Raw genomic sequence first — 24,653 nt, 5'->3', positions numbered from 1 at the left:
TCTGACAACCCTGCAGTATCATTTTAACTTTCTTTCTAGTAATTATATTTTTTCTGGCTAAATTCCAGAATCTTGCATGTAAGAAACAATGATAATAGTGCATTTTAAATAAAATTACACAACAATTATTTTACAACACATGAAAAATGTTTATTTGGCTGTTCATGTACAAGCATATCAAACCTTTAAACATAAATGCAAAAAAAAATAAAGAAATGACATCTACTGTATATCAGCTGACTTTAATTGAATAAATCAACTGGCCAGTATTTATTGACTTGCATTGTTACTCACATTTGTTGCTTAGTGAGAGTTAATTTTACACCCTGCTTGTAAGCATAGCCAAAAAAAAGTTACACTTCTAGATTGTGGAAGAAATGATGCAACAGCTCTCTGAACATACAGTGACAGGGCAGACATACAGTAAAGCACCAGCACTGCCAGTTATGTGCCTTAACAACCAGAAGAAGAAAAAAAAATCCAAACTTAAGTGAGCGCATAAGAGAGCGTGTCAAATCTACTACAAGGAAAAGCTGCCTCTAAGCAGTGTCAGGAGGTCAAATTCTAAATGGCTTTGATGCGTTTTACACACAAACACATTTACTCGCTCTCTCTGTCATTTGAGAGGCTTTACCGCTTTACTAGCAACACAAATACAGGGTTAAGGATCTGGGACGACAGTACAAAAGGTGCAGGTTCATTTCCAAACACCCCTGAGTACAGTAGGCCAGGCTGCTCGAGGGAAACTGTCCCTACTGGAACTGACCATAATCTCCTGCTTAATGGGAAGTAGCAGAGGTAAATAAAAAAAAACACACACATTTTACAAATTCCAGCTCTTTTTCTTCTTTATTCAAGGCATTTTCAGAATGACGCGATACAAAAGGGATAATTGTCAAGTGCATTTTAATATGATTTTTAAAATAAACATAGCCTTCGTCATCAATTATAATAAACAAGGATTATTATATATATGTTATATGTTTATTATGTTAAATATGTTAGCCAAAGCTAAAAGGATAAATGTTAAATAATTTTCTTGAGATAAACTGTAAATAGAAAAACAATATCTCAGCAAATCATCAAGGGAATATTTCTCATTTATTTGAACTTAAAGCTGGTATCATGAAAAACTAATTACAGATATTAATAAAAACAACAATCGTTATTCAAAAATTCGAACACTATAATAAAAAATAAAAAGAATAAACATTCGTATGAGTATTTTTTTAATAATATCTGCAATAATGTCATTATTAACATCACTTCATTGTAATTAATTCATATTTTTCATAATAATAACAACAGCAATACAATTATTATTGCTACTGCAAGTATTAATTAGTTGTTACATGTATAATTGAATTTTCTTAAAATTATTCTTTAAAAAAAATTAAATAGAGAGAGATTGAGGAAGAGGGAGAAAGAATAAGTGAAGTATTGAGTGATGATACTTAAAATTTAACATGGAATAACATTAATAGCATTAATACTAAATTAGAATATTATTAAAAATTACAATATTAACCTGACACTAAAATAAGGTAATACATCATAAACATTATTAGTATTTAGTTGAATAATAAAACATTATTATTGTTAAAATTAATAAATATATGAATAAATACCAATAATAAATACTATTAATTAGGGATGCTCCGACCAGGAATTTTTGTAGGTGCTTCCGAGTACCGATTCCTTGTCATAGCGATTGGCCAATACAGAGTACCGATTCTGATATTTCAAGCTTTATAATGCATTAAGCACATTTTCCCTCCAAGTATGAACCTTAAGAGTAGATCTCTAAGAGAATAAATTTGGAATGCTGCATATAATAACTTAAACACGTCTCTTATAATCATTTAGGCGTGAACATGTCAAGGCCAGAAGCAGCTTTACAGAAAATAATTCATTCATTTACTTCAGCTTAGTCCCTTATTTATCAGGGGTCGCCACAGCGGAATGAACCGCCACATAAAATAATAAAACACATATAAAAATTTGTAAGAAAAATTACAAAGAATTCTATTTGGAAACATTGCAAATGATGAAAGAAGAATTCAACATGTCTCAATCAAGGAAAAGTTTGGAGCGCATATTTGATGCATAAGAAGTTAAAATGCACACCTATAAATCTAATACTTTTTTACTGAAAGGAAATAGGCCTGTAAACTACTGTTTATTGTAATAAATCATTTACTAGAATTTATATTATTAAATATTTATGTTAAAAATATGATTTTTAAGCTTTATTTATCTAATAATTCCAGCCAGCTTTTAGTGAACTTGCAATATTGTCAAAAACACAGAATTTTCAGTTGTCATATCTATGTAAAAAGGCCTAAATACATGCAAGACCATTCAAATATTTTGCCCTATCCAACTATTGATAGTAGATCTCTGAATGAGAGAGAGGGAGGGATGTGCATTCGTGATATCGTTACTGCTCTATTCATTTAACCTAACAAATGTAATGCTTAGAACATCACTGTGCCTCTCATGGTCTGTTCTCTTGCTCATTCACTTTCATCGCCATGATTTCTGGGTATTTTAACTCATTTTTGAGGATCATGGACCTGAATATGCGGGAGACTCGCAGAGCTTTTGGGAGAGGTCATAAGATTGGATATGACACTAGGGGCGATTGCTCCGCTCGCGTCACAGCAGCTTAAAGCACTAAAAATACAATGGCTGCACTTGCAACGAAGAGACCAACACTCGTGCGTGGTTCATGAGATCGGCCAGATTGGCAAGTACTGATCGAGTCATAAAATGTGATTATCGATCGGAGCATTCCTACTATTAATTAAATAAAAAACAAAAATACTATTAATATATTTTAATAGTACAATCATAATAATGTAATAATTAAGCGTTAAACAATCAGTCTGGTTAATGTGATTGTGTGTGAGGGAGAGAGAAAGGGGAAAAGAGAATAAAGTGTTGGGATGTGTCACAGTTTTGGTGACATCTCGCCCCGTGGCCTTACCTGAGTGCATATGGTAGGGAAAATGCCCACAGGCTGCACACCTGCTCCAGTACACAACATCCTGCACACACCACCACCCTGCGAGATACACACAAGTGTGAATGTGAGACTGTGTGAAGCGTCACCTCACTTCAAATGAACCAACCCATTCACACATCTCCATTCCTCAGAGTGCACTCGAGCCAGGAAACAATATTATAATTCATACCTGTGATATTCATACAGGAAATCTGCACAAGGACTCAAACAAACTGCCCTGTTATTTCTGCTTTCTGGAACAGTCCTTAAATGTCTTGAGAATTAAGAAGTAGGAGACTGTAAATGATCTTTAAGTTTTAAGTAGTCATAAATTTTAATTAAAGGTTTTTAGGGCTAATTAACATTAGTTTAGTCTTAATGGAACATCATTTTTTTGGTTGGAAATAGGCTCATTTTACAAACCTTCAAGATTTAAACAGCTAAGTTTTATTATTTTCAATCCATTCAGGCAATCCCTTGGTTTGGCGGGATCATTTTTAGCTTATCTTAGCATAGACCATTGATCAGATTAGACCATTAGCATCTCAGAATCAAAGAACTTTGCTGCCGTACAATAGCTGCAGCAGGTGCAATACACAGCACTTGAAAAAGTCCTGAGTTACCACACTCAAAAATATTTTGGTGATGACATTGTTTTTCTTGCTTGTTCAATTTTTCATGTTTTTGGGGAGGACAAATTGTTTTATGTTCAATCCACTTAAATGTGTTAAATTAACTTACTTTGTGTTGGGACCAGATGAATGAATTGTGTGGAATCCTGTATTTTTTACACTGTAGGTAACACCACTGTGTAATATTAATGTGCCTGCTGTAGCCATGGTACTGCAGCAAAGTTCCTTGATTATTACGCCAAACTGAGATTATAGTTCTATGCTAAGCTAAACTAAAAGTGCTCTTGCCAAACCCAGAGATCGGCTGTGTTATTTAAAAAAATAGTAAAACTCTTTCATGTTCCAACTCAATTGTACCGTTAAGGCAAATTCACACCACACAGACGAACGCCAACAATCAAGTGTTTTGGAGTTTGTTGGATCAGTGTGTTACTCCTGTTGACATCTGTTGCCATTGGTTGGAGTTTGACTTTATTTTCAGAAGACTACACATGTTCAATCTGCATTGTTGGGTTGTGGAACAGCGTGATTTGAGTTTCCAAAGAACAGCAAAAAACCCCTGACATAAGCTGAGGGACAAGATAGACTTTACATAAATGCCTTCTTAGTCCTGAGAAAGATCATTTATTAATTATGTAATTATTGTGCATGCCCATTGTTAACGGTAGTCTGAACATGACAGTAATTAACAATTAAAAAAGTAAATGAAAAGTAGTTTAAAATAACATTCTAAATTCAGCAGCCTACTTGTTTGTTGGCGATTGTGCATTGTGAATTAACCTTTAACAATATAGTTAACCTAAAACTGAGAATTCTGTCATCATTTACTCAACCTTTTTTGAGTTTCTTTCTTCTGTTGAACAATAAGGAAGATATATCCAAAATCAAACCAAAAGTGCTTCAGGGGAAGTTAACAAGTCGGTGCTCCTTGTGTAAGGCATTCATGAAGATAAACAACAAAAGCATAAGTCCAAGGCACTCGAAATGTAAGTGAAAAAATTAAAAAGCCTTTATTAACATGTCTAACAGGACCTACGTATTTTGGCAACACTTGCCTGCATCAGGGTAATTGATTTGTCCAGGTAACAGATTAGATTTGTCCAGGGTAACAGATTTGTCTGGATTTGTTGCCCTGATGAAGGCAAGTGTTGCTGAACAGTAGGTGCTGTTTTATAGAATAACCATGTTAATATAGGCTTTTTAATTTTTCACTTACTTTTTGAGTACATTGGACTTAAAATTGTATGTTTATTAAGGAAGATATGCTTTAAGGAAGTTTAGAACCAGTTGAGTGAGTAAACGCTGAGGAAGTTTTGGGTGAACTATCCCTTTAAGGTTATATATAAGCCATAGTGTGCTCCAAAAGAAAGTCAGTTTTAGTTTAGAAGATAAAAGCATCCAAAACATTTCCCAGTTCAGCCAATAAGGATAAAGCATCACTGTGCTCTTCAGCTTCATATTGTATTTTCTGATCAATCAAATGCTTTCGTATTTCAAGCATGCCACCTCCTATTAGATGTGGCTGAAATCACTGACTCACATGTAACAATATTCATACTAAGAGTTTACCAAGAAAGAAAAAATATTAGAAGTAAATGGTGTTCAACCCTGTTTATTTTAACTGCTCCACATTTATTCATCTTAACAATACGGGGAGGATCCAAAGCCGCTGTGCACACGTACACTCACCTCTCTACCTCTGCCTAGAGGGGAAAAATACAAACATACATTAATTCTATATGGTGACAGGGGTCTTAAAAAATATATTAAAGGCTGATAAATCAATTTAGAGAAATTTAAGGCCCTTAAAAAGTATCAAAAGACTTAAATGCTATTTTATTTAATTTGTGTCTCGTTTTTGATTATGCAAGGTATAGCTGTATGCTAAAGTGCCTGAATTTAACTTGTGAATATTAGGATGCTGTGTAGTTTATTAAATAAATAAAAATCCTGCTAGATTTGATATTATGCTGCTTTGTATACTGCAGTAACCAAGGAAACACTGTTATTGCTGCTGTTCTGTTGGCGCCCCCTGCTGGATTAGTACTTTTTGCGTTGAGAGCTGCCTTTTTTGAATGATTTACTAATGGCCGCGAGCGTTGTGCGTGCTGCTTATGCGTTTTAATCTCCTGCTGCAGCTGCCATTTTTGCCGTTGTGTGCCATGAATTCGCAGTTAGAATGGTTTCGAACGGAAAAGTGTGTTCGGTGTGATCGACCCCTTATTCAGTAAGGGGCTGATCACACCAAATGCGATTTTCTGTTCCAAAAATGTAAGGCGCACCACACTATCTTATTTGTTGACAATGTTACTAGTTGAATCCTAAAGTGGCAATGAGAGTCTTAAAATGTATGAAAAGAGTGCTTAAAAAGGTCTTAAATGGTATTGAATTTCACTCTTATATCTTATCTATATACCCTGTGAATAGAACACTATATAGGGGATAAATGGCATGTAAATATGTTTTCTATTGAGGTGAATGAAGTCTTTCATATTATTGTCACACAAACTGCTGCTACACGAACACACACATAGACACAGAGCAGATTCTATGTGAGAGTCAGCGCAGACAACAAACATATCAGACCCATTTGCATTCTTCATTAAATGCTATATTTAAAGTGGAGAAATAATAAGACAAACTAAGCATTGCTATTCTAAAGTTTGGCTTTCATGAGTTATATGTGACTGGCAGAGCTGTAATTAAAACAATACGCTATTTTAAAAAAAGGACAGAGGCTCTCAATATGTCTCACACAGTCTTCATGTTTCAGCTGAAATTATCTCACACCTCAAACAAAGCTGTGCATTGCAAAGCACTTTGGGGCCCTTAAAGTGGTGAGATTTTGCCAGGTACTCTTTGATAGTAGTGTTTACTGAAAGGTGATTGTTTGCCCTCTTATTTCCAACCCTCATTGAGAAAGAAAATGTCCTGATGAGTTAACAAAGTAGGGACTGTTGTATCCACAGCGGGAAGATTTCTGGAGTTGTGAGGGAGAGGGCAACAATTGAATAGAATTCTGTCATATAATAGAATTCTTGGCTCACAGCTGCTTTGAGAAAGAAGACGTTACTCAAAAACTATTAGAGGCTTTGAAGGTTTGCTTTCTTTTTCATGTCCTCCACTTCTCTTTATAAAGAAGGTATTGCACATGTGATATACACTCACCAACCACTTTATTAAGTACACCTTACTAGTACCAGATTGGACCCATTTTTGTCTTCAGAACTGCCTTAATCTTTCATGGCAGAGATTTAACAAGTTACTGGAAATATTCCTCAGAGATTTTAGTCCATATTGACATGATGGCATCACACAGTTGCTGCAGATTTGTCGGCTGCACATTCATGATGCAAATCTCCTGTTCCACCACATCCCAAAGGTGCTCTATTGGATTGAGCTGTGGTGACTGTGGAGGTCATTTGAGTACAGTGAACTCATTGTCATGTTCAAGAAACCAGTCTGAGATGAGTCACGGTTAGACCTGCTGGAAGTAGCCATCAGAAGATGGGTACACTGTGGTCATAAAGGGATGGACATGGTCAGCAACAATACTCAGGTAGACTATGGCATGCTCAATTGGTACTAATAGGCCCAAAGTGTGCCAAGAAAATATCCCCCACACCAGTACACCACCACCACTAGCCTGAACCGTTGATACAAGGCAGGATGGATCGTTGTTTTCATGTTGTTGACGGCAAATTCTGACCATCTGAATGGCACAGCAGAAATCGACACTGGCAACATTTTTAAAATCTTCTATTGTTCAATTTTGGTGAGCCTGTGCAAATTGTAGCCTCAGTTTCTTGTTCTTAGCTGATTTTTTCAATAAATTTCTAAACATAATAGTTTTAATAACTCATTCCTAATAACTGATTTATTTTATCTTTGCCATGATGACAGTAAATAATATTTGACTAGATATTTTTGAAGACACTTCCATACAGCTTAAAGTGATACTTAAAGGCTTACCTAGGTTAATTTGGTCAACTAGGCAGATTAGGGTAATAAGTTAAGTTATTCTATATAGATGGTTTGTTCTGTAGACTATCGAAAAAATATATATAGCTTAAAGGGGCTAATAATTTTGACCTTAATGTTTTAAAAAAAATTAAAAAGGCTTTTATCCTAGCCAAAAAAAAAAAGACTTTCTCCAGAAGAAAAAATATTATCAGACATACTGTGAAAAATTCCTTGCTCTGTTAAACATCATTTGGGAAATATTTTTTTAAAAAAATCAAAGGGGGGTTAATAATTCAGACTTCAACTATTTATTCTTTAAAAAAAAAAGCACAACCAATCAGCATTTAAGAACAATCTCGGAATGATCACATGACAATAAAAACTCAAGTAATGACTGTTGAAAACTGAGATTATATCACCAAAAGAATATATTCTAGAGTAAAAGAAGACATTTTCTAAATTACGGATATAATGTTTACATTGTTCATTTATGAACATGTAGAAATTGTTACTCCATATTTTTTAAAATAGTAAATCAGAACATTTCATCAATTCCATTCACTTTATCGTAATGCATTTTTCCTCAAAATATTAATCAAAAATTATTGCATTTATTTATTTTTCTTACTTCAAATAACAACAAATTTTAGTCCCTTTCATCTAAAACTACACTGCCTTAAAGACTGCTGAAGAGTCTCTCACATTTCTGTCAAACCAAGTCACTTTCTTAACATAAGTTCGACTCAAGTCCTCCAGATAAAAAGTTAGTATGACAGAAAAGTCCATCAGTATGTGTGTAAGGACAGTAAAGCGATAGAGATGTGCCTGCTTTGAGAGGGAGAGAGGGAGAAATGCTCCATGCACTGCCTCCGGCTACCATTATGTCTTCCATTTGTCTGTAGAAGTATGGGTCAGTGTGTGTGAGAGTGTCTGTTTGCTGTGGTTAGTAGTGTGTGTGTGTGTGTGTTGGAGGACAGCGCTTGTTCTCATTATCATGTGGTGTGTGTGATTAGCAGGCTAGCAGGCTGCATCGTTTACCATGCTGTCAACACTACAGCCTTCCACTGAGCCCTGCTATTACTCACTATACAACACACACTCAGACGCGCTCGCTGCATGTGTGGGTGTGCATGACCAAGACAAAATGCAGCCGAACTGCACAAGAGCATTCATGTAGATAATTTGCATAGTATCGAACTCAAATCAAATCAGCGCATAGATAATTGAGAGTGATGGCAAAAGAAAAAGTTTGATTTTTTTCACATGTTCATGCCTTTCTGAGATGAATCAACAGCATCAGGAGATTAACTGACATCGACAGTTGACGCAGAAATGTGTATATAGTGTGAATGCAGTGGGATTTTGCTTCGCAGCGAATGTGAGCCACACACAAGGAGTCGAAAAGGCAAATAAAGACTTTCATGAAAGCATGGGCGGACTTATTCTTCAGGTTTAAAAATCGGTTTAACCTCCTGTCAACCCTCTTTTTGTACATAGATGTAGGAAATGCTCTGTATGAGCTGATGTGTTTGGAATTCATGAATGCATTGGAATGCCGGGTTGCTCTTTTTTTAGATTATTGCTGAGTAGATTATCGCTGAAGTTTATGATGAAACATTTGCTAAATGAAAGGATTAAAAGTTACAGAAGTTTAAGATTAGTGTAATGAAAATATATTGACATTGCAAGATGTTGAGATTAATTGACAGCTGCAAGATTAATCAAAAAAAGATTGTGATCTTGATTCGACCCCCCACACAATCTTAATCCAGCATCTCTATGATTCAGCCAATTATATTTTGAAGTTCGGGAGAAGCATAAAGGAGGTGGCACAAGTCTTCACATTGTTTTATATACGCTGCTCAGCAACATGGACTCTTCCAGATAGTGTTGAAAGAATCACATACTGTATTTATAAGGTATAATTCACCCAAAAATTAAACTTCTGTCTTAATGATGTATGGGTTAGGGTTTCCCAGTGATGGGTTGCTGGAAGGACATCCACTTTGTAAAACATATGCTGGATAAGTTGGCGGTTCATTCCGCTGTGGCAACCCCAGATTAATATAGGGGCTAAGCCGAAAAAAATTTAATGATTATTGCATTTTAGAGTTATGATTACAACAAGCATTTGATATGTTTTTTCATTCATAGTGAACAGTGTTGTGCATGAAAATAAATGCAGTGTCAGTATAACTACTTAGACTGTATAACATTGAATATAATACAGAAGGGAATCTGATAATGACAAATGTCTGATTTTACCAGTGAAAAAAAGGTCTTTTGTCAATAATGGAAAAAATTTATGTTGTCAATGACAGATTGCAAGAATATCTCTGAAACGCAATAATTCATTATTATTCTGATGTCATCTCTTTACTGTGAATTAACAACCAGGACAAATTTAAAATCTATTCAAGTCCATCATTCAAAGTCTACACAAAATTTAGCATTTTAACCAACAGTAGAATAACGATAATAATAGCCGACTCATATTAACCTTTATTTTACATCTACAGAATTGTGACAAAATCGTGATCTTGATTTTCTTTTTTTTATATTGATTCTCATTTTAGCAAGAATTGTGCAGCCCTATATGTGTATTAAATATTTTTGAATCTAAACTTTATCTAAACATTATCCTTTATTTTTTATATGAAACAAAAAAATTTTAACTATGTTTCAAATTTGAAGTTAATATCACTTTGAGATCAATTATTTTAATATTATTCTATTTTATTTTTATTAATTTCTTTTTTTTATGCATTTCTAAAGTAAAGTGAGATTTTGTAAGACAGACAGTTAGATCTCCAAAGCAAGATGAAAATCAGGTCATAAAGATCATTTTAACATCATATCTCCCCCCCCCCCCCCAAACTTTAAAAAAATGTCAAAATGCTAAATCGGGACTAAAAAATTACTAAATTCTAAGTTTGCTGTAAAGAAAATGTACTGCACTAAATATATTTAATATAAATAAAATAAGTAAATATATTGCAATCAAATTTTTTGTATTTTTGCAGTTATGTTCCAAATTTAAAGTTGATATCACAAAAGATGTAACTTTAAGCGCTATACCAAAATTAGCCACTGGATGATATCCAGATTCATCGATTTTTAATCATTCATTCATTTTTCTTCAGCTTAGTCTCCATTTCAGAGGTCGCCACAGCGGAATAAACAGCCAACTATTCCAGCTTATGTTTTTTTACGGCGCAGATGCCCTTCCAGCCGCAACCGAGTACTGGGAAACATCCATACACTCTCATACACTATGGCCAATTTAGTTTATTCAATTCGCCTATAGCGCATGTCATTTAACTGTGGAGGAAAGTAGAGCACCTGGGGGAAACCCTCGGGAACACAGGGAGAACATGCAAACTCCACACAGAAACGCCAACTGGTACACCCGGGACTCGAACCAGCGACCTTCTTGCTCTGAGGTGACAGTGCTAACCCCTGTGCCACCCAGATGTTGAATCAGTATATATCAAATACTGCTTCACACAAAACAGACAACAAATACGGAACTTTGACTGTCACATCTTTCAAACAAAACATGCTTTGTCAAGGTAGCAATGTGGGAGGAACAAAACATTTTAAAGCACCGTTTCCATGCTTTAAGTTTTCAATTTTTGAAATGACATCTAAACTTGGCAGAGGACTAAAATATGTGACACAAAAGAGTAATAAAAAGAGCAGCACACTGACAGGTACCTACTGAAGGTAATTGGCAAAAAAAGGATCATGAATGATTATTTAAGTGTAAAAGAAGTTTTGTAACTCAGAAGTGCTGCAAAGATTGTCTCCTCTAAAAAAAGCTTTCCTACCCCACAGATGGAAAAGAAAGGAGCACGAGAGAAAGAGAGAAAGCACATCTAAAAGAAATGCAAGGATTAGGGCTTTGCAAGAGTTTACTACGCTCATTTTGCGCGGGGACCTGCAGGATTATAGATAACAAATGTTAGCAGAGCGCTCCGACCTGCTTTGCTGAGAGAACAGCGCGTCTGTTCTCGCTAAAACAGCAGAGTCGGCTTTTGCAATGCTGCTTATAAAGGAGTGAAAGAAAAGGAGAGCAGAAGAAAAGATAAAGAGGAGAGTAGTGAAGCGGGTGGGAGGAGTAAAACAAGAGAATGTGCAAAGAAAAAGGAGGGCTGCTTGTAAGTTGTGCGCTTGCCAAAACACAGTCGGGGTGGCGTATCTTGCACAGCGATTGTTAATTAATGAAGCGATTAATTGTGTCGACGGGGCGATTGAGGAGATTTTCAGCAAGGTGCAAACCTTAAGCCGATTTACGCTGTCTACACAAGAATAGGCTCTGAGTGTGTGCGTGCGCTACACTTTCCACTCAAGCAAACAAGCCAAATCTCATCTAAGCCTTCCTATAAACTCTTATTGCTAATCATCAGCCATGCATTCCCAGCATGCTCTGGCCGTCCAGTCCATTCCAGGACCCGCAGGGCCGAAATTGCAGTTGGGGCCTGGGGGATTCAGCGCTTTGCTATCTCGACTGACCCGTGCACCAGCTGCTCTCAGACCGGTCAATCTTCAATTAAAAGCAGTCTAATTTAATTCAGTCGAGTGCTTGACCACAGACGACATGGAGAGAGGAACACTTGGCGTCTGGTCGTGACCCCCTTTGGACTGGAACTGACCTGGGTACGTTTACATGGACGTCAGCAATCAAATTATTTACCTAATTCTGAATTAGACAGTATTGTCAATAAGGTGTTTACACAACTGGTTTTTTAATATTAGTTTCATGTTCTAGTACATACTGTACACTTGATGCATTAATGCATCGTCATCTGATATTCCCTTTAGAATTTCACATCTTCATTATGGTACCCTAAACAGTGTTAATTTTACAAAAACTTCAAGTGCAGTTAATTATTTCCTAAACATGCATACAGACGATGACGGATACAAAATATTGCTTGCTCAATGTCTTAGGCTGTATCCTAAATCACCCCAATGTCCTGAAATAGTGCACAACTTGAGGTAGCAGCTATTTGTAGTTAGGGCTGGGCGATTTGGCCTAAAATTAAAATCTTGATTAATTGAACATTTTAACTTGATTATGATTAATGAACGATTATTTTATTTATTTAACTTTTATTCAACTTTCTTCCCCTAATTGTTGAACAACTAAAATTAAAACACACATTGTCTTAAACCAACTGTCACTTTTTTACTTATAAAAATAACTTACAAAAAAACTAAATTAAATATTTTCAATGTTTTTCATATTAAAATTACAAAATAAGCAGCTTCTCTTCTAAATAAAATAACTCTTGTACATCCTGTAAATAATATTTTAATTAGTGCATTTCCTGAATCTTCTGTAAACACGTTTTAATTTAAATAATAATTTTGATGCAATGCAAAATACAGTTGAAGTTTTTTTTTTTCTTTTTTAAATATTTCCCAAATTATGTTTTACAGAGCAAAAAAAATTCACAATATGTCTGATAATAGTTTTTCTTCTTAAGAAAGTCTTATTTGTTTTATCTCGGCTAGAATAAAAGCAGTTTTTAATTTTTTAAGAACCATTTTAAGGTCAAAATTATTAGCCCCTTTAAGTTATATATTTTTTCAATAGTCTACAGAACAAACCATCGTTATACAATAACTTGCCTATTACCCTAACCTGCCTAGTTAACCTTATTAACCTAGTTATGTCTTTAAATGTCACTTTAAGCTGTGTAGAAGTGTCTTGAAAAATATCTAGTCAAATATTATTTACTGTCATCATGGCAAAGATAAAATAAATCAGTTATTAGAAATGAGTTATTAAAACTATTATGTTTAGAAATGTGCTGAAAAAAATCTTCTCTTCGTTATACAGAAATAGAAAATTAAACAGCGGGTCTAATAATTCAGGGGGGCTAATAAATCTCTGGCGTAGCTTCCAATCATCGTCAATGTAGTGCAAAGTAACACAATAGTAACAAACAGAGTAGGGTCATGTGACTCCACACGCAGTAAGGTACAGTGACTAATTGAAAAAAATCGACCTGAAAAAATGAGGTTGATTATTTTTTTGAAATGTCGATTCCTGTTATTTTTCGATTAATTGCCCAGCCCTATTTGTAGTGGTGTCTGAAACTATAGTATATATTCTAAATTGCACACAATCAATTTCATAATGCACTGCAATAACGAGTGTACAACCAATGTACACTCAACAGCTAAAGTATACCCACAATATACTCTGAGAGTTCGCATGCCAAATGAATTTCCAGGTCTGACCCCAAGATACCATTCACAGCGGCATCCTATAAGTGTACGATTCTAAATAGTTAGTATTTAAAGTCCCTTTGAATTCATAATAAAGTTTAGATGTTAGTATCTGGCGGAGTGGTGGCACTGTGGATAGTGCTGTCACCACAACTAGGTCTCTGGTTCGAGTCCCGGCTGGGTCAGTTGGCATTTCTGTGTGGAGTTTTTCTCCAGTTTTCCCCACAAGTCCAAAGACATGCACTATAGGTGAATAGGGTACGCTAAATTTTTCGTAGTGTATGAGTGTGAATGATTGTATATGGGTGTTTCCCAGAGATGGGTTGCAGCTGGAAGGGCATCCACTGCTTAAAACATATGCTAGATAAGTTGGCGGTTCATTCCGCAGGGGGCAACCCCTGATTAATAAAGGGACTAAGCCGAAAAGAAAATGAATGAATGTTAGTATGTATATCTATAAGCTAGTGTGCTCCAAAATAGATACACAACTTTCATTAAGAAGATATTAACATCGAAAGCTTGCAGTTTCTTATTTCTGCTTAAATGGATCAACAAGTTTTTTGACGTCACCTCATACTTCAGTTTCTCATCCAATCATCTGACCAATCAAATGCTCTCTAGTATCTGACATGTCCCGCCCCCTTTTATATATTCACTTGAGCTCAATCACTCTCCCCAGCAGAGCTGTGATAATTGCAAAACACTATTGGCTGTTTTTAAAAAGGGGAGGAGCTACTCTATGGCCCGTTCTGTGCCCATTTCAAAATTGCACATTTCAAAGCATTTCACAAGACCTTTAATAGTTACATAGACTTGTATAAAAGATAGAAATCAAAATACTTTGTTTCCATACTAATAGACCGCTCGCTAAGTGTTAAATAACTATCGCAGTCACTATTTAATCATTATTTAAATTTCAAAATTTATCAACCAGCAAAGCACTAACAAAACGACAACGAGTTAGCTCACTTATTTTTATCCACTCCTTTAAGTGAACTATATTAGTGGACTAATGCAGGGGATAGTGATTAAGGGTTTAGGATGCGATTTCAGATGCAGCAGTATTCTTTGACAAACTTGACGACTGCCGCATGTCACAAAATGCAGTGTAAAGTCCTAAACAACAGTAAGAGTGTGATCAAGGTGTGTACAGGTCTACACTGCACTCCCTTAATGTAACTAAAATAGCAATGGACCCTTTTCATAAGCCTGTTATGACATGTTTAACGGTCATCATCATCTTAAATCCTTGAAAGTTTTTAATATTTAGATTTTATTTTTAAAATGTATGAACATTTATATACAGTTGAAGTCAGAATTATTAGCCCCCCTGAATTTCTGTTTAATGGAGAGCAGATTTTTTCAACATTTCTAAACATAATAGTTTTAATAACTCATTTCTAATCACTGATTTATTTTATCTTTTTCATGATGACAGTAAATAATATTTTACTAGATATTTTTAAGACATTTCTATACAGCTTAAAGTGACATTTAAAGGCTTAACTAGGTTAAATAGGTTAACTAAGCAGGTTAGGGTAAATAGGCAACTTATTGTATAACGATGGTTTGTTCTGTAGACTATCGATAAAATATATAGCTTAAAGGGGCTAATAATTTTGACCTTGAAATGGATTTTAAAAAATAAAAAACTGCTTTTATTCTAGCCAAAATAAAGCAAATAAGACTTTCTCCAGAAGAAATAATATTATCAGACATACTGTGAAAATTTCCTTGCTCTGTTAAACATTATTTGGGAAAAAGAAAAAAAATTCAAAGGGAGGCTAATAATTCTGACTTCAACTGTATATATTATATTATCTTTGGTTCAAATTACAAAAAGCTAATTATCGCTTGTGTGAGGCATTTCTAATGCAGTGTCTATGGGGCTGAGAGTAAATTTGACATTATTCTGTCTGCTGTCATCAGTCTCACACAATTTTTTCTGAAAATCTTTACATCATTGTGGAGTGTTTCTTTTATTATTTGAGCAAATAAGATTGTAAAAAAATATTTGTTGTATTCTCCCATTCATTGCGCTCTAAGTTTTTCCAACTATGACAACTTCTGCTACTGAGAAACCCGGAAATGTAAAAAGGGTCTATACTCAACATCCCGTTAGATTTGTGTTTACTTCATTAAGCATGACTTGAACTGCAGTAAGGTATTGAAAAATCCCTGTTTACATGGTAAATTCGTAATCAGAGTGTTAAATGAATCATGCTATAAACATTGCATCAGAAATATTGTTGTCGATGGAAATGTACTGACTGTCTCATAGCTAGTCATACTATAGATGTAGCCTCAAAAACGCACACACATTGAAGTATATTGTGTTGATCTCAAAGCATCTGTTGGGGAATGAGCTTTCTTGATATCATACGGCTGAAATGCATACCCTTGATCCCGTTATTGGCTCTTTCAGTGGACTCCTCAGATGTGTCGAAAGCGAGTTGCTCGGTCCCCTTTGAGCCTAATAAAACACAAAAGCGGGAAAAACAGACAGAATGAGTAAACACAGTGGAATGACCGAAGGGAACGATTTGGGTTCATTAGGCATGCATTAACATGAATTACTATCTAATTAAAAGGAAGCAAGTCATTAATAAGTTTGGTGAGGGCCTCTAGATGCTCTCTGGAGTGCGCGGTGACATGTGGAGCTCTTTGGCTTTGCCTTACTTTGGCTGCCATCGGGGAGGAGAGACGGATCCTAAAATGCTTCAGCGCAACAGATAGCTTACGTGAGGAAAGCCACAAAGGGTGGTCGAATCAATCATGAAATATTTAAGTGACTGAATAATGATTAAATACTTTGCACAAGGTCCTCAGGAGTCCTGCTGTTGTTTTCCCAAGTTTGATTAAAGAAAAGTAAAGTGTCAGCTGTGGATTTACTGATAATGACACTTCTGTAACTTGCTACTAAACAGATGTTGATGGTGGGCCACTAATTAGAATTTGTAATAAGAAACTTTTGCACTTCAAATTATGGACAAAATTATTAAGTCTCCTGTGAAATTGACATTCTTTTTCAAATATTTGCCGAGTGCTGTTTAACAGAGACATTTTTATTCCAACACATTTTAAACATAATAGGTTTAATAACGAATTTCTAATTTATTTATTTAGTCTTTGTCATGATGACAGTAAATAATGTTTTACTAGATATTTTGCAAGATACTAGTGTTCAGCTTAAATTGCAATAAAAAAATCTCCAGACAAACTAAAATAAATAATGCAAATTTCTAATCAGCCAATCACATGGCAGCAGCTCAATGCATTTAGGCATATAGACATGGTCAAGATGATCTGCTGCAGTTCAAACTGAGCATCAGAATGGGGAAGAAAGATGATTTAAGTGACTTTGAATGTGGCATGATTGTTGGTGCCAGAGGGGCTGGTCTGAGGTTTTCAAAAACTGCTGATCTACTGGGATTTTCAGGCACAACCATCTCTAGGGTTTACAGAGAATGGTCAGAAAAAGAGAAAAATATCCAGTGAGCAGCAGTTCTGTGGGCGCAAATGCCTTGTTGATGCCAGAGGCCGGAGGAAAATGGCCAGACTGGTTCGAGCTGATAGAAAGACAACAGTAACTCAAATAACCACTCGTTACAAACGAGGTGTGCAGAAGAGCATCTCTGAATGCACAACATGTCTAATCTTGTGGTGGATGGGCTACAGCAGCAGAAGACCACACCAGGTGCCACTGCTGTCACCTGAGTATTGTTGCTGGCCACGACCATTCCTTTATGACCACAGTGTACCCATCATCTGATGGCTACTTCCAGCAGGATCACATGCGCCATGTCATAAAGCGTGAATCATCTCAGACTGGTTTCTTGAACATGACAATGAATTCACTGTACTCAAATAGCCTCCACAGTCACCAGAACTCAATCCAATAGAGCACCTTTGGGATGTGATGGAATGGGAGATTCGCATCACGGATGTGCAGCCGACAAATCTGCAGCAACTGTATAATGCTATCATGTCAATATGGATCAAAATCTCTAAGGAATGGCAGGCAAACCTGTCCAACCCGGTACTAGTAAGGTGTACCTAATAAAGTGGCCGGTGAGTGTATAATAAATAAAAAATAGTTCTTGTTCTGTTGAACATCGCTTGAGAACTATTTGAAAAATAATTACATTTTCACAGGACTAATATTTGTGTCTTCAACTGTAGTGACTAAAATATATATTGCGTTTTTTCAAGTCTTGCAAAACATGTTTGCACATAACAACAATTAAGGTAAATAAAAAATTGATTTTGTGCATTGACGTAATAAAATAGTGATGAATCTTTATATTTTAATGTATATTAGAATGTATTCTGTTCAATCTTTTGGAAGTAAATCTCATTCAGTGTATCAACAGCATATACAAAAAACCTTGTCAGGCATGTTTATAACAACAATCATTAGATGGCATTAAAAGACTCAGAGAATTACTAATTTCTGTCTCACTTTAAAGCTTCATGTTTTGCCACAATTCTTTAAACCAGACTGATCTCTCAAGGAAATGTAACTTTTTCATGTATTGTCAGAAAAGTGGCCAATTTTTAGGAATTCAAATTATTAAATTTGTTTATAAAAAGAAGCGTGAACCCAAACCCTACCCCTGAACTCAACCGACATGGGGGATTAGCAGATTTTACTACAATGAATTAGAAACCAAATCATTGTTTAAACCATTGTCAGCAAGATTTTTTTAAATAGTTTGAAATATAAATTTTATATATTTCAAATGTGTAGCCCTTTAAAAAAATATTTATATGAAACATTAAAGTGGACATTTGCATCTAATACATATTTTATGTAGAAGTTCTGTAAATTTTATTTGATGAAAACACACTGTATATGGGTGAAATGGTACAGTTTTATGCCTTTAAAAGATTTAGTCTGTCCTCAAAACAAGATAAATAAAATTTTGCCTAATTAATTTTAAAATAATTATTACCACAATAACTGTTGTTTAATTTTGTTGTATTAGTTATAGTTAGATAAAATATGGACACAGTTCTGTTTAATAATGTGATGTGCATAACCTCTTATCTCTAGATCTGCTTTCACAGATGGCAAATGATGCTTGCTTGATATTTTCTCGATCATCATCATCAGCTTTCAGCTCCATTAGTCCTGTCAGGAGAGATGATGAAACTCGATCAGCATCAAGCTGTGTATTATTATAAACATAAATCTATAAAACATCATGCTTACAATTTATAGAAGTTGTCACAAATTAGTCATCATCAAACCTTTCTGAATGTTCTCTAGATGGCTAGATAATATACAGTCTAATAGCTGGGAAAGAAAATCATGCTATCATTTATTTTCATCTTCATCTGAATGTGATTGTGAACAACTGATCAGCAGTATACAATGTTTGATGATGGTTTATTTATGAATTAAAGCTATAATAAAGACTGGAGAGAGGATACATGTAGTCTAAAAATGCTGGGTTAACCCAAATTTGGGTAAAATATAGGGCAAACAAAGCTGCTGGGTTGATATTTTTATTTAATTTCTAGGCTGTTAGATAATGTACATTTTAATACAAAACAATAATAAAAGACTATATACACTCACTGGCCACTTTATTAGGTACACCTGTCTAACTGCCCTTTATTGCAAATTTCTAATCAGCCAATCACATGGCAGCAACTCAATGCATTTAGGCATATAACCATACAATGAATTTATCACAATGTGATTGTGAACAAACGATTAGCAATACTGTATATGATGTTTGGTAGCGTTTATGTATGAATTAAAACAGTTTTAAAAGTTGGTTAAATGTTAGGCTTTTCCATATTTCACCCATTTGGGATAACACAACCCAGCAATTTCAGAAAATTTCTGAAGTTTAATATTTAGTTTTTTAGTCCTGAAATGTGCAGAACAATTTTTAAAAATCAAGTAAAAGTACAGAAACAGATCAGAAAATCGACCGTTTCCAGAGTTTGATATTTAGGATTCCAGTCAAGCAAACATTCAACAGTAGTGTATGACTCAAAGGTCAAGTCCTGAAATCCACAGAACAATTTTAAATCAAGTAAAAGTGAAGCAAAAAATATTTGCGATTGCAATCCTCCACCAGGCCTGAACATTAATGTCAGCGGTTGATAAGTGAGCGGATGGGTGTAGTGGCAGCTTGTCCAACATTACAAACCCAGCGCATCAGAGGGATTGAGGGGAAAGTGACGTTGATTTGATTGACCATTGTGCCAGCAGTCAGTGGAAGAGAGGCCCAATGTATTCAGGAGCATGTTTCTAACCCCTTCAGCCCACAAGCTGTTTACCACTCTATCAGCTGCTTTCCAAGGGTCTGGCTGCCATCCATATTCAGACGGTACAAATTCCACTGCTTATCTCACAAGCCCCCCTCCAAAAGCTCCCTGTTCCCCTCCACACATACATACATACATAAACACGTCTTTATGGAAGAAAGTGTGGCAAGTGCACACCCGGAAGAGGGATGAATAAAGATCGCCTTCAATTCAAAGCAAAGGATCGAGGCCTTGGCTGACAGAACGGACACAAGTTGCGGTGTCCAACTTTGTGTGAATGAAAAGGAGATTTCTGAGAAGAAACTAAAGAAAGCTGGATTATTAAAAATAAAATAAACAAAGAAGAAAAACTATAGTGTTAAAACATGAGATGAGCATGAAAGTAGGGGGTATATTTTAATGTACTTTAATACGTTTTGTGAGAATAAAATGTCAAAATATGGGTGAACTCAAGTTCCATCATTACTCATTGGTGTGACAAAGATATTCATGTAAGATGAAATGATTTAAAATAATGAAATCATACAAACGTGTCTTAAATTTCAAGTTATTAAAAACTTTCAATCTAGATCTAGGTTTGAATATAGTGGCAAAATGCAACAAAAAAAAATACTATTAGCTTTCAAATCAAATGATTCTTATACTACAGTTTATGTAGTATCAGTTATTGTTATATTTTAGTGGGTGATACTGTAAATCATGGTAAAATGTATTATAGGCTTTTTTTCCCCTAAAATGTATAATTTCTCAAATGAAAAAGGATACATTTTCAGGACAATTTTTAGGCTTGAAAAAAACACCTTTTCATATTTGTTTCAATTATAAATTATAATAAATATAGTTTGCTGGAATTGAACCAAAAGGTAAAAGTGACATTTCCAGTAATTTCAGAATGAAACCTGCCCTGGATAACAAGAATAATCTGATGGTCACCCTCAACATCATCAATATGTATGAAATAATTCACATTTATTTTAGTTAAAATATTATCTGGCATCCAATTCATTTCGTTCAAAAAACACTGGGGTTTTCAATCAGAGGACCCCTGGGGGTCTGTAAAGGTACTGCATAGGTCTGATGAGATTTTTTGCTAACAATTTAAATTAACAGTATGTTCTGGTGGGCACCACGTGATATAATAAAGTTCATCTTTTAATGAAAAATATTGCTTTCTGTAGCGGGGGTCCCTAGGTTACCAAGTTGCTGCATGGAGGTCCCTGGGTCTATAACTCTTGAAACCCCTAGTCTAGGGACACTGTAAAGATTTGATTTAAAAACATCGTTTAGTCTATAAAATACTAGACCGACTTAATGCACTTCTGAACCTTTATATATTCAGAAATGCCGGTAATGGAAAAATTGAATATGGGTAGCCTGTAATTTATAAATAGGGCTGCCATCCATTAAAAAAGTACCGACTGCGCATAGAATTAACTATGTAGAGAGAGAGAAAAAAGTCAGGTTAGTCTCTTAGCTGTTTCTCATACACTTTATATTTTAAAAAGGCTTGTTCTCTGGCTGTGAGGGAAGAGTACCCTTCTCTCTTTGCACTGGCCAGTGATTGAAGTTAGGAACTCACTCCATGGCTAATTGCGCGCCGGTGCTTTCACATGAATATTCATGCTTGCGTCTTCAGGGCCCCGCGTAATTAGCCCAAAGATAAGTCGAGAGTAGGAGAGAGATAGCCCACACCTTTTACGGAAAGGAAAACATTCCCGTTTCATTCCCTCGGGATGCTTGCGGAATCGCCTGAGTTCATTAACCAAAAAGGAGAGAAAGAGGTACCTGAAAAAGCGCAGGATGTGTCTGTAAATTCGTGGCTAGCCGGGAAGCGCGGCTCCCCATTACGCATGTCTGTCAAAGCGAGCCAGTGAAAAACAAACGGGTAAATGGAATGAGAGGTGAATCTTTAGTAGAACGAATCTTTAATTAAAACACTCATTTCAGTTTGAGTCGATATGTCAGCATTGTACTGCTGGAACTTTCTGGAGTTGGGTAAAAATTAGTTTATGAGCAATTTTGTATCTTTTTAGGCGTTTAAAAGTTAATTGTCTTGCTTTCGTCCTCTCTTTAAATTTTCACTACACAGTCACCAATAAAACAGTAGATTAATCATAATTATCATTCATTGTTTACATATTATTATGTTACATTTTTATTATTAATAATACGTCTAGATTACACTTGTTACAATGCATTAGGCTACATACAATTAAATTCTCATTTGATATATAACCAACTAATAATTCTTTTAGAACACATTTATTTTTATAAAGATGTAACATTTTAGCTTTGTTTATTAGATCGAATCTGAGTTGTGATAAAACATTTAGTTGATGCAATAAAATTCATTAACATGCAGAGTTTTTATTATTTCTACATGGGCTAATGCTGATACAGCAATGTGAAATACAAGAAAGGTCAAAACAATAAAACTTTTTAATCTCTAATGTGATAATGAACTGTTTCGGCATTTGGCACCCATAGATAACGCCATGTATATTTGCTGTTTTCTGAACTCTTTTCTCCTGTGCACTTTTACGGCCTGTGGTTAATGGAGGGTTTGACCGAGCAGACTCTAATTATATTCAAGTGGAGGGGGTCCCTCGTGCAGATTAAAGCACGTGACTACAGACGCGTGAGCCGTGAGAAAAGAAGACCAGACCCCTAGAATACAGTCATATATTTTTGTGAAACTACACAGAGTAGCTTCGTTAAACAAATTACTTATAGGGCTGAAATGAATTGCAGAGATAATGAAAGCAAATTTGCCAGCAAAGACTTTTAATTAATTTAATTAATTAATTTAATATTTAAATTCAAACGCAGCCTACAGAAAGTCGCGAATGAAACTTTTCCTTAAACTTTGAGCTATAAAATGCTGGAACCAGATTTAGTACATCCTGGATACTCAAAGGCCACAATTGTTCCCTACTGTCTTTCATAGCCATCTTACAAAACAAGGGCTATTATTTGTCTTTTCCTGTATGGCAAATCATTCATCTGCAGGATCAGTGTGATCCTTACAAACCGTTCTCCATAGCAACCTCGTGCGTCCCAGGAAAAATTCACCTCGCTTCACACAAGGCCATATTCTTTGCGAAGGAAAAAGGAAGCATCTGGGCGCTTTTAGAACCACTTTCTTTCGCTGGCCAACTAAACGAAGAGTTTGACTGCTGCTACTGTTACGCAGCTCTCTGGGCATAAATGACCGCTCTTTTTATAGACTTCCAAATGAGAGCAACTGTACACTGAAGCATCCTCATTAACCGCGGATCTCTGGGGCAGAACCGGCCACTGAATTGCATTCGGATGTACAACACGCTTTAGATTAAAATAAAAACAAATGCTTGATTATAACTTCGGAAGATTGCCATGTTAATTTTCGCCTTTAGGGTAGGCATAAAAATATCTTGAATTTATAATTAATCGTGGACGCAAACCCAATGCGTCTAACTTTATAAAAAAATACATTTAGAAATAAAATATTTAAGATTATAAATATGAAAATTATAATATTAACGCTTAAAAACACTGTGGAGTTTATATGTAAAGTTCTGCAATTCTTATCATATTCAAATATTAGTTTAAAAGCTTTGATCTAAAATGAAAACACACAACGGAATGCGTTATAGGAAAATAAATACATTACACTATTTATGTTACATTACAGGTGTCAGCCACTTAAAAACGTGTCAATTTAACCGACACTTTTTTCTATAAATTGCACATTATCATCAGCTGCTTTTCAAAATATCTTGGAATATTTCTCCTGCGAGTGTTATTGCATATGTGATAAATAAATAAATGGCGGCTTTACATAACCACGCCTTTGACAGAGTGGTGACGAGCACTTGTGACCCCAAGAACATCATTTAGGTTACACTTCCATGAACGCGCGAAGCTCGTGCAGATGGACAGAGAGGAAAAGCAGTGTGCAAACTTACCACAGAGAAGCCGTTTGGTTTGACGCCTGAATTCTCCGGCACTTTCCTCGCAAAAGCCTGTGGAAACACCCCATAAGAGCAAGACAAACAGACAAACACGAACGTGAACTAAAAAATACAGTGAGGTAAATAATTTAAATAGAAGTGATACCAAAAAAATCTTCTAAAAAAGCTGTGGTTTTAGATGGAGTCGAACGTGTGCCTGATTGCGGAGTTTTAGACGACTGGAACAGGAGAGATGTAAGATTTGTTTAAAGCCCCACATTTCCATTTAAGAACGTGATTGTGTTTGCAAAGATCCCTTTCAATCTTCGCATCTCCCCCTCTCTACCCCTCAGCGTCTCCGAGGCTGCTTTGCAATTCATAGAATTGGTAATTTGCTATTGGGACAAAACGTGAAGGGAAAAATAATCAGATCAGCCGGGAAAGGAATACGGAGGAGGCCAGAAGGGAGAAACACTGGATTTCTCTCGAAGTTACTGTTTAGAAAAATGCTTCGAGTGAAGATATTGTCAACACACGGCAGCTCTGTGTGGACTCAGAGGGTTAAAATATGGGTAAAAATATATGTTGGCTTAA

At 35.5% G+C, this 24,653-nt stretch overlaps 1 long non-coding RNA gene across 1 annotated transcript; it reads right to left on the bottom strand.

Moving 5' to 3' along the window:
• Positions 1 to 228: 228 nt before the first annotated feature.
• Positions 229 to 24,329, bottom strand: LOC130243474 (uncharacterized). Its single transcript, XR_008839148.1, has 6 exons — positions 24,226 to 24,329; positions 24,075 to 24,131; positions 18,886 to 18,976; positions 16,241 to 16,315; positions 2,990 to 3,067; positions 229 to 778 (listed from the first exon to the last, which is right to left on the bottom strand). It is a non-coding gene; the product is annotated as an uncharacterized LOC130243474 (long non-coding RNA).
• Between the last annotated feature and the right edge of the window lie 324 nt (positions 24,330 to 24,653).

The sequence above is a fragment of the Danio aesculapii genome, chromosome 16 (genome assembly GCF_903798145.1).
Source record: "Danio aesculapii chromosome 16, fDanAes4.1, whole genome shotgun sequence".
NCBI lineage: Eukaryota > Metazoa > Chordata > Actinopteri > Cypriniformes > Danionidae > Danio > Danio aesculapii.
The sequence above is the reverse complement of the archived record's forward strand: the minus strand, read 5'-3'. Positions and strand labels throughout refer to the sequence as shown.